Source organism: Chiloscyllium plagiosum, unplaced genomic scaffold (genome assembly GCF_037043375.1).
Source record: "Chiloscyllium plagiosum isolate Xiang-an unplaced genomic scaffold, Cpla_swu_hap1 HiC_scaffold_1, whole genome shotgun sequence".
Lineage (NCBI taxonomy): Eukaryota > Metazoa > Chordata > Chondrichthyes > Orectolobiformes > Hemiscylliidae > Chiloscyllium > Chiloscyllium plagiosum.
The window spans coordinates 104,826,464-104,838,716 of record NW_028270139.1 but is presented as its reverse complement, the minus strand read 5'-3'; positions in this window follow the sequence as shown (position 1 = coordinate 104,838,716).

Genomic DNA, 12,253 nt, shown 5'->3' with positions numbered 1-12,253 from the left:
ACATTGGGAAAAAACAGATTTAAAATCCAACTGAAGAAGTAAGTCAAAAATGTGGTATTATTCTTGAGAAATAAAAAGTCAACATGCAAACACACACTATGAATGAAAATTAAAAGAAAGCACATAAACATTTACATAAGATGAAAGAATTATAAACAAATATCTTTGTTATTGAATATGGACTAGTCCACCGACTCTAAGCAGTCCAGTCAAAGCCCTTCAGTTTCTTCAGAACAACACTGCATGACTTTCTGTCTTGGGTCCTTCTCCTTCAATTTCTGCTGTAAGCTGGGGAGAGGAGCACAGCATTGTGACCTCACTTCCCAAAATGTGGACAGGGAAATGGAGCAGTAGGCACCTTTGATGGTTGTATAGCAATGGTCGAAGGTGCTTGGACCTTTGATGGGACAGGAGGTGTGTTAATCATATTTTGGCAATACATTCTTGAGGTTGGCCTGATCAAAGTCACCGGCTGTGATGAACAAAGCCTTGGAGTATTCCGTCTCATCAAGTGCACTCTTCACTGCTGCATGGGTTGGGATGTAGACCACGGGAGATGAGCGCGTGTCTGATGAAGGCATGACTGGTGAATTCATGCCCTTCCTGAAGAAGGGTTAATGCCTGAAACATTGATTCTCCTGCTCTTCAGATGCTGCCGGACTTGCTGTGCTTGTCCAGCACCACACTCTCGACTCTGAACTCCAGCATCTGCAGCCCTCACTTTCTCCTAGGTGAACTCATGGAGCAGATAGTAGGGACTGCATTTCATTGTTAAACATTTTAGGTTCAGGTAGCGGTAACTCATCAGGGTCAGCACGGCTGAGCACTGGGAGATGTTGACTAGGAGATAGACTCCACAGTCCCTTGTCTTGCCTGAGGATGCCAAGCAGTCCATTCAGTGAACTGAGAAGCCCTCAGGTTGTAAGGCAAGGTCAGGTGTAGCAGGAGGTAGCCATTTCTCTGTAAAACAGCACACAGCGGTCCCTCAACTCTCTTTGGAAGGTGAGTCTAACTTTAAGGTCATCCATTTTGTCCTCAATGGCTTGGACATTTGCCAGGAATGTGCTGGGCGTGGTCAGGGGTCAAAACCTCAAAGTTTTAGTTTTACCCAAAGTCCAGTGCATCTCCCGTGTTCCCTGGGCTGCTCCTAGTCAATCCCAGGCATTGGTGAGGGAAGCCTGCTGCTCCAAGAGGCAAGAATGTGTTCTCAGTGGGGTCCGGGGCACCAGTCACAGCCTTCAGTGATTCACGGTGTCTTGCAAGTGGTCTGGTCAGGTCACTGCAGGGTCAGGTCACGTTCCTACGATAGTTGGCCCTTGAGTCCAAGATTCCACGGGGAGGTGGGGCTTGCAGCTCCAGCATTGGTAATCGGGCCTTGCCTATCGGACCTTCCTCAGACCTGCAAGTAGATTTAATAGAACAAGGTTCGTAATTTTGACAGACTTAGAATTGAGTCTTAAACAGCACGTGATTATAAGCTATGTTAGAATAAGATCTGCTGCAGACAGCTCAGATGGAATTGTCATGGTCTGGCGTCATTTTGGGTCATCCACCATGTTTGCTATGGCAAACGTCTTTACTTTACTAAATGTTGATGAGAAATATCAGCAGAAAGGCTTTGGTATTAAAGACAAAAGGGGCAGGAACCTAGGTATATGACAAAAACAAAAGGAGACCCAATAAGTGATCCAAAAATAACCATGCACGTTCTTACAGTGCTAATCAAACCTTCAAAGGTGCTTTGGAGAAACTTTATCAGCCATGAGCCGGCACAGAGCCAAAGGAGACATTAGCTAAAGTTCAATTGGACATAGGATTTAAGAAACCTCTGAAAAGAGGAGTGAGAGGTGGAGAGGATCATCACATCGATCTGCCAATGAACATTAAGCTTCACCTAAGGGTTTGGAGCTGGAGGTGAACATAACCAGGTGAAATGAGGCAGGTCAGGAAAGGTAGTGGTATTGTGGCTTGTCAGTGAAGTATTATTCCAGATTGCCAGGTCAATGTTCTGAGAACATGGGTTCAAATCCCATCATTGCAGATGGTGGAATTTTAAATTAATAAAAATCTGCAATAAAAGAAGCTGACCAAATAGCAACCACTGTGCATTGCTGTAGAAACTCATCCAGCTTTTTTACTAATGCCCTTTAGGTAAGGAAATCTGCTCTCCTTCCCTGGTCTGGCCTACATGTGACTCCAGACCCATAGTAATATGATTGCTTCTTAACTGCCCTCCAGGTAATTAGGGGTGGACAATAAATGCTGCCCTTGTTGGGAATATCTACAATCCATGAATGAATATTAAAAGGTAATCAATAAATCAATAGAAATTGGAATAATTTAAGATTGGAAAAATAGGAAGAAAGATTATAGAACTATTAAGGGAAATACAAAGTGGGAGTGAGGATCTCAAGTGAGGACATCAAGTGAGGACATGAGCTAAAGCTTTGGGGTAGTGAGCACTGAGGCAACAATGGACATTGTGGAGATTGGACCAACTTGTAACAGTTGGACAGCTGAGCACTCACTGTCCCTGTTCTCACTGAGGATTCCTGACAATTTTCAAATGTTAAAATGGGGTCACAGAAGGAAAATGTTTGGGAAGGACGAACTTAAGAGGTACACAATGCTTTCAAATAATTCCTAGAAACCAGATCCATAGAAGATGAAGCATTTGTAAAACTCACTGAACATATCAGGGACAAAGCACAAAATGAGCATTGTTATGAGGAACGCTCAGTGCTGAAAGATTGTTAATCAAATGTATTGCAGAAAAATATCGACTCTTTATGATGGTGATAAACTTTCCATCTCTCAGCACAATGATCTGCACTGTGGTGGTCAGCTCTATGTTAAACATCACTGTCATGGCTCAGGAGGCATTCTCTGTCTTAGTCTCTGAAAGGTTTGCTCTAGGTGAGGGCAACGGTCTGAGGAGATGCGTGGTTTGCTTTATTTTCCCTGGCTCACTCTTTGGCTAACAAAATTTCTCATTTCTTCCAGTGACCTTCCAAATTGTTGGCCTCCAGAGGTCACAGCTATCAGCAACTGTCCCCCAGTTGTCAGCATCAGTGCCAGCCAGATTCATATCTGAGAGATGCCCTTTAATGGAGGTTTGGAAATGCAGGAGGTTGTAACTCGCTCAGAGAACGTGAGGACTGTAGATGCTGGAGATTAGAGTCGAGAGTGTGGCGCTGGGAAGGCACAGCAGGTCAGGCAGCATCCGAGGAGCAGGAGAATTGACGGTTCAGGCAAAAGCCCTTCATCAGGAAGGTAACTCGCTGGCTAATTCACCATATATGGCTGTTATCTTTCTGATGAATGTGGTTGAGCCAGTGCAGACATCGCTGGATTAATAATGGTGATGGAATTAGCTAATTTAACTGGAGGTCAGCTAAATAAGGAAATGGTTACACTGTCAGATTATACAGAATTCTGATGAGAAATGTTTGGAATCATAAAATGCATGGGATATGCTATTTAAGTAGCTGGAATGACAGCAGATATTTAAGACAACAAATATAAACTCCAGCACACAGAGGGAATTAAAAATTGATCGACACAAGGATTCAATGAATGATGCTAAAATTACTAAGGATGAGATTGCTAAGCAATCTCAGAGTCATGATAAACTTATCATTCAGCTGGTTCAGTTACCATAACAAATAGGAAAACTGAGTAATTTAAGCAAAATCACTCTTTTTCAATAGTCTCTTTGGGAATTCAGAACAGTGGGAATGGATGTTAGGGCAGTTGAATGCTCTTCCTGTAGAATGTGGGAGGTAAAGGTCACCACTTGTGTCCCCATTGCCTTCATCTTGGGAAGTGCACACAACTCCACCTCCTCAGAAACCGCTTTATGGAACTGGAGCTGGAGCTGGACGAACTTTGGATCATTCAGTAAGCGGAGGGGGGTAATTGAGGGGAGTTACAGGGAAGCAGTCACACCTCCGGTACACGAAAAAGATAGATAGGTTACAGTCCGGGAATGGAAAGGGAACAGGCAGACATTGCAGGGATCCCCTGTATACCGTTTGGATACTGTTGTGGGTGGGGGTGGGGTGGGATGGATTTACCTAGGGCAAGCCATGTGGTACAGGTCTCCAACACAGAGTCTGTCCCTGTTGCTCAGAAGGGAGGGGTGGAGAGGAATAGAACATTAGTCATCGGGGACTCCATAGTTAGGCAGAATATAGGAGGTTCTGTGGGAACGAGAGTGACTCACAGTTGGTGTATTGCCTCCCAGGTGCCAGGGTCTGTGACATCTCGGATCGTGTTTGCGGGATCCTTAAGGGGAAGGGCGAGCAGCCCCAAGTCGCGGTCCACATAGGCATCAATGATAGAGGTAGGAAAAGGGATGGGGATGTAAGACAGGAATTCTGGGAGCTAGGACGGATGCTTGGAGTTAGAATAGAGTTGTTACCTTTGGTTTGTTACCCATGTCACATGCTAGCGAAGCAAGTAGTAAGGAGAGAGCGGAGCTGAGCACGTGGCTCCGTAATGGTGCAGGAGGGAGGGTTTCGGATACCTGGATAATTGGGGCTCATTCTGGGATAGGTGGGACCTCTACAAACAGGATGGTCTCCACCTGAACCAGAGGGTACCAATACCCGGCAGGGTGGGGTAGATTTGCGAATGCTTTTTGGGAGGGTTTAAATTAATTCAGCAGGGGGATGGGAACCTAAATTTTAACTGCAGTGTACAGGAGGTTGAGAGTAGTGAGGTCAGAAATAAGGTTTCAAGATCATAAGAGTTTATCGGCAGGCAGGAAGTTGGTTTGAAATGTGTCTACTTCAAAGCCAGGAGCATCCAGAATATGGTGGGTGAACTTGCAGCATGGGTTGGTACCTGGAACTTTGATGTTGTGGCTACTTCGGAGACATGGATAGAGCAGTGACAGGAATGTTTGTTGCAGGTTCTGGGATTTAGATGTTTCAGTAAGAACAGGGAAGGTGGCAAAAGAGGGGGAGGTGTGGGATTGTTAGTCAAGGACTGTATACAGTGGCAGAAAAGACATTTGAGGACTCGTCAACTGAGGAATTATGGGCTGAGGTTAGAAACAAGAAAGGAGAGGTCACCCTGTTGGGAGTTCTCTATAGTCCTCCAAAAAGTTCCAGAGATGTAGAGGAAAGAATTGCAAAGATGATTCTGGATAGGAGCAAAAGTAACAGGGTAGTTGTTATGGGAGACTTTAACTTTCCAAATATTGACTGGAAATACTATTGTTTGAGTAATTTAGATGGGTCAGTTTTTGTTCAATGTGAGCAGAAGGGTTTCCTAACACATTATGTAGACAGGCCAACAAAGGATGAGGCCACATTGGATTTGGTACTGAGTAATGAACCAGGACAGGTTTTAGATTAGGTGGTACTTTGGTGATCATGACCACAATTTGGTTACGTTAACTTTAGCGATGGAAAGGGATAGGTATATACTGCAGGACAAGAGTTATAGCTGGGGGAAAGGCAATTATGATGTGATTAGGCAAGATTTACAATGCATAGGATGGGGAAAGAAACTGCAGGGGATGGACACAATTGAAATGTGGAGCTTGTTCAAGAAACAGCTACTGTGTTCTTGATAAATACATACCTGTCAGGCAGGGAGGAAGTAGTCGATTGAGGGAGCTGTGGTTTAATAAAGAAATTGAATCTCTTGTCAAGAGGAAGAAGGAGCCTTATGTGAAGATGAGACGTGAAGGCTCAGTTCAGGTGCTTGAGAGTTACAAGTTAGCCAGGAAGCATCTAAAGAGAGAGTGAAGAAGAGCCAGGAGGGGACATGAGAAGGCATTGGTGGATAGGACGCTCTCGGGTTTTCCTTGATCCTATCTGCCAATACCTTCTCATGTCCCCTCCTGGCTCTTCTTCACTCTCTCTTTAGATGCTTCCTGGCTAACTTGTAACTCTCAAGTACCCGAACTGAGCCTTCACGTCTCATCTTCACATAAGGCTCCTTCTTCCTCTTGACAAGAGATTCAATTTCTTTAGTAAACCACAGCTCCCTCGCTCGACTACTTCCTCCCTGTCTGACAGGTTTATCAGGAATAAAAGAATGACTAGAGTAAGATTAGAGCAATCAAGGACAGTAGTAGGAAGTTGTGCATGGAGTCTGAGGAGATAGGAGAGGCACTAAATGAATATTTTTCATCAGTATTCACACAAGAAAAAGACAATATTGTCAAGGAGAGTACTGAGATACAGGCTATTAGTCTAGAGGGGATTAAAGTTCATAAGGAGGAGGTGTTAGCAATTCTAGAAAGTGTGAAAACAGATAAGTACCGTGGGCCAGATGGGATTTATCATAGGATTCTCTGTAAAGCTAGGGGGGAGATTACAGTGTCTTTGACTTTGATCTTTATGTTGCATTGTCTACAGGAATAATGCCAGAAGATTGGAGGATAGCAAATGTCCCCTTGTTCAAGAAAGGGAGTAGAGACAACCCTCCTAATTATAGACAAGTGAGCCTTACTTTGATTGTGGGTGAAGTATTGGAAACCATTATAAGAGATAGGATTTACAATCATCTAGAAAGGAATAATTTAATTAGGGATAGTCAACACAGCTTTGTGAAGGGTAGGCCGTGCCTCATTAACCTTATTGAGTTCTTTCAGAAGGTTACCAAACAGTTGGATGAAGGTAAAGTCGTTGATGTGGTGTGTATGGATTTCAGTAAGGTGTTTGATAAAGTTCCCCATGGTAGGCTATTGCACAAAATATGGAGGCACGGGATTGAAGGTGACTTTGTGATTTGGATCGGAAATTGGCTCATTATAAGAAGACAGAGGGTAGTGGTTGATGAAGAATGTTCATCCTGGAGTTCAGTTACTAGTGGTGTATCCCAAGGAGCTGCTTTGGGCCCATTGCTATTTGTCATTTTTATAAATGGCCTGGATGAGGGTGTTGAAAATGTGTTGCTGGAAAAGCGCAGCAGGTCAGGCAGCATCCAGGGAACAGGAAAATCGACGTTTCGGGCATAAGCCCTTCTTCGGTTTCCTGAAGAAGGGCTTATGCCCGAAACGTCGATTCTCCTGTTCCCTGGATGCTGCCTGACCTGCTGCGCTTTTCCAGCAACACATTTTCAGCTCTGATCTCCAGCATCTGCAGACCTCACTTTCTCCTCCTGGATGAGGGTGTAGAAGGATGGGTTAGTAAATTTGTGGATGACAGTAAGGTCGCTGGAGTTGTGAATACTACCGAAGGATATTGCAGGTTATAAGCTGCAGAGCTGGGCTGAGAGGTGGCAAATGGAGTTTAATGAGGAAAAGTATGAGGTGATTCACTTTGGAAAGAGTAACAGGAATACAGCATACTGCGCTAATGGCAAGATTCTTGGTAGTGTGGATGAACAGAGAGATCGCGGTGTCCATGTGCATAGATCCTTGAAAGTTGCCAGCCAGGTTGATAGGGTTGTTAAGAAGGCATACGGTGTGTTAGCTTTTATTGGTAGAGGGATTGAGTTTTGGAGCCATGAGGTCATGTTGCAGCTGTACAAAACTCTGGGACAGTAGCACTTGGAGTATTGTGTACAGTTCTAGTTGCCGCATTATAGGAAGGGCGTGGAATCACTGGAAAGGGTGCAGAGGAGATTTACCAGGATGTTGCCTGGTATGGAGGGAAGGTCTTACGAGGAGAGGCTGAGGGACATGAGGCTGTTTTCATTAAAGAGAAGAAAATTGAGAGGTGACCTAATGGAGACGTGCAGGATGATCAGAGGATTAGATAGGGTGGGCAGTGAGAGCCTTTTTCCTTGGATGTTCATGGCTGGCACAAGGGGACATAGCTTTAAATTGAGGGGTGAAAGATTTAGGCCATATGTCAGAGGTAGGTTCTTTACTCAGAGAGTAGTAGGCCGTGGAGCACCCTGCCTGTAATAATAGTAGGCTCACCAACCTTAAGAGCATTTAAATGGTCATTGTATAAACATATGCATAACCATGGAATAGTGTTGGTTCGATGGGCTTCAGATTGGTTTCACACTGTAATGTTTTGTGTTCTATGTTCTTTGAATGCATGCCTGAGAAGGCCATGTTCAAATTATATTGTGCTCTGGTCAAGTGAACGCACACATTGAGATAATCATGTGTTGGAAACTGTTCAAAATGACAAAAGGTTGACTCTTAGGCCTTAATGTCAAACCATTCATGAGCTGGAGAGTTTTAAAAATTTAACCAAATAATGAGTTCCTAATATGTGTTTATGAATGTCATTTCCATATGGAGTTCATGCTGTGTATTTGTTCCATGGTGGAGAGGCCCCAGGCTATGAACAGAATTAAATCAGGATCTCAGAATGCAATTGGGATATACAAGCACTAATGTCCATTCCATGTTGCAAACATGGATGACTTTCCTCCCCCTCAAATACTCGAGCTGATCCAAAATGAGCATGGGGTGCTCTGCTCAGCGGGGGCACAGCAGCATGATTGGCTGGCACAATTTATGGTTAACTAGACCTTTCAAAGGCAATGCTTCTCTTAAAAAGAGAGCTGTACTCATCTGACAAGAGCTGCAGCAGACTGTCTATGAAATGTTTGGTTAGAAAGAACCACACATCAATGGAAAAAAGAGGGACCCACCCCCCACCAAGCTTTTCTGATGCAGAACTGAGCATTGTGGGTGGGGGGGGGGGGGGGAGTATGTGGGATGGGTGAAGTACATGAGTAGGAACTGGGAGCAGGAGGGTCAGTCCCAAAATCTGGCCCTGAGAACACAGTTAGATAAAGTTGAATGAGGTTACCTCATACCTTCAATAGATTGTCCTTATCCACTAACTCACGTATACATTTCTTGTACTGCCCAATGTACCATCACTTATTCATCAGCAATCAGGGCTCCTGGTACTTCAAATCACCCAGCTGGTACTACCAGTTTCACATCTACCACCAACCACATACTTCCAGGTACTCAGCTATAGCTGGCAAATAACCCAAACACACTTTCTGACAGTCATTCTTGCTCTCATCTATTAACCCCAGGAATGCAGCAGAATATATGGGGTATCGGAATGCCCGCATTGACTCAGAAAATTTCTGAAGGAGAGCATTAATCGCCATTTGGACTGGCAAGGTTTGTTCAGAAATAGTTGGTCTGGCTTTGTCAGATGGACATCCTGCCTAACAAATTAGATAGAGTTTTTCAAGGAGATGACCTGGTTTGTAGATGAGGGTGATAGTGTTACGTAGTATACATAGATTTACGCAAAGCCTTTGACAAATTTTCACACAGAGGACTGATAAAGAAGATAAAGCACAAGGGAACCAGAGTAACTTGGCAAGATGGATCTGAACTTGACTTAGTGGTAGGAGACAGAATTTTGGTAGAGGCTGCCTGTGTGACTAGAGGCCGGTGTCCAGTGGTATATCACAGGGATCAGTGTTGGGTCACTTATTGTTCAGGATATATTGACATTATGTAGATAAGAATGTGGGGTCTGATAAGTAAGTCTGTGGGTTACACGAGAATTGGGTAGACAGTGAGATAAAGGTCTTAACTTACAGGATGATATGGACAAATGGGCCAGAAGGCCAGGTGAGAATTCAAGACAATGGAATACTCAATGAATGGTAGGACATTAGGAAAGTCAGATGAATAGATGGATTTTGGGTTTCTTGTCCACAGATCCCTTAGTGTGACTGGACATGTGAATAGGGTAGTTAAAAAGGTATACAGGTTAAATCAGATATGATAGCAATGGAAGGATGGGTGAAGAGTTGCTGCTGCAGTATGTGGAAGCTGCTGAACACCATTATGTTCCTGAGCAAACACATCTGGAGTAAATGTTTACAGCTCTAGGAACTTCGAAACGGGATTGAGAAGCTGGCATCTAAACTACGGATAATGTCTCACATCAGGGAAGGGGAAAGTTAACTGGACATTCCAGAGGGCAGTTACACCTTTCAGATAAAACAATTAAAACTTGGTCTGTGATCAGACACAGGACAAGGTGACTGCAAGTGCAGTAGGCATGAAGATCTTGGAGGTTACAATTGAATAGCCTTACTCCCTGCAATTGTCCACATTTGTGAGGATAACAATATCCAGAGTGCGACAGGAAGGAATAGAGTATGTCAACACAGAACAACAGGAGTAAATAAATAAAAGGGGAAAAAAATGGTAAAAAGGCAAATTAACAGCTCTTTAGTTGAATGCAGGTAGCATTTGGAACAAAATGGTTGAATTAACACCACACAAACAGCTTAATGGATGTGATCTGATGGCCATTATGGAAACATGGTTACAAGGTGATCAAAGCTGGGAACTAAATATTCAGTGGTATGAGTCATTTTGAAAAGGGAGGAAGGAAGGAAAGGATATTGGATAGCATTGTTGGTACAGATGGATTAGACAAGAAAGCTTACTGTTCAATTCTGGAAAAAAGGTAAGTTTTATAAAGACTGTAATACCTGAACATTTAGAGATACATAATATGATCAAGCAGAGTCAGCATTGCTTCATGAAGATAAAATCATGCGAGACAAATTTAGTAGAATTATTTGAGGATGTAATGAGCAGGATAGATTAAGGGGAAGAAGTGGATATAACGTGGTTGAATTTTCAGAGGCATTTGGTAAGGTAGCAGACATTCAGAATACTTAAGATACAATCCCATGATGTTACAGGTTGAATATTAGCATGTATGGAGATTGACTAACTAATACAAGTTGGAGAGTTTGGATAAAATGGGCAATTTCAGGATGGCAACATGTAACTAATGGTGTGCCACAGGGATCAAAGCTAAAATCTCAATAATTCAAAATATATATTAATGACTTGGATAAGGGAAATGAATGTACTGTAGCCAAGTTTGCAGATTACATTAAATAGGTGCGAAGGTAAGTGGTAGGAGTTTGCAGGAAAATTTAGATAGGTTAGGTGAGTTGACAAAAACCTGGCAGATAGAATATAATGTGTAGAAATTTGAGTAACGCACTTTGACAGGAAGAATAGAGGAGTTGAATATTATTTAAATGAAGAAAGACTTCAGAAAGCTATGGAACTGATGACGTTGAGAGTTCTTGTCCATGCATCACAAAAAGCTGGTATCTAAGGTCAGCAGATAATAGGGAAGGTAAATCAATGTTGACCTTCATTTCAAAGGGAATGGAAGATAAAAAATAGAGAGGCTTTACTAAACATTACTTAAGGCACTGGGTAGACCACAGCCAGGAGAGTGTGAACAGTTTTGGGCCCTTTGTCTAAGGAAACATATACTGACATTTGAAGTAACCCAGAGAAATTCATTAGATTTTTAAGTTATAGGATGCATCCTATCAGGTCCAGAGGACCTTTTGGTTTACAGCCCCATTATTTTCCCTAGCACTTTATCTCCAATAATAGGCGTGGTATTTATCCCCACTCCTCATCTTTCCCCTTGAATATTTAATTATTCTGGGATGCTATTACTATTTGCTATGGTGAAGTCTGATAAGCATTTATTCAACTCTTCTGCCATTTAGTCATTCCCCATTATTATTACCGCTAAGGGGTTTTTTGTTCATGTTGGCTGCTTGATGAATTAGACTGATTTTTTAATTATTTCCCCGACTCCCTTTGATTTCTATTCAGAAATAACTCCAAGTCACCACAGCATAGCCACAGTGAAGACTGTTGTTGATCATTTAAATCCTGCACATCCAATTGCAATCTCAAATTATTATCTTATACACCATTTCCTCATTTTACACCTTTTTGAAAGTTCAACTGGAAGACTCATGACTTGCGTGTCGGGTATCTCAATCCACAAATTACCTCTCAATTTGTACAAAAACTAAGTTAAAAATATCTATCTAGCTCTTCCACTAAATTTTCAGCAACAAAGAGAAAGTCTCAAACACTTCAGCTGGAAGGAGGAAGGTTGCCCATGAAACTATCAATCACTGGTGGTTATTCTTGCAGCTGAATGCTGGTTGGCATTGTGAGAGTGTGCTGACTGGCTCAGTGTGGACTAATATGGCAAAGAAACATTAAAATCGGTTGGACAATATAGCTTACTCTCACTGCATATTTTCAGTTCTCTCACGGTGTACATTTGCCTGTCAGGGCCATGCTAATACTGGCTGGAAGCTTTCCAACCACCAATTTTTAATTTTTTTGTCTTCTGTAATGGGGTATTGTGCCTAAGTGTGCAGCCATGGACCCCAAAATATTAATGTGCCTGATGAAAGATTAAGAGTGAATGTTCTACCTTCCAATACTGATGAGATTACCAATCTAATGCATTAGTTGTGCTTTTGGACAGCCTGAGGCCACAAGAAT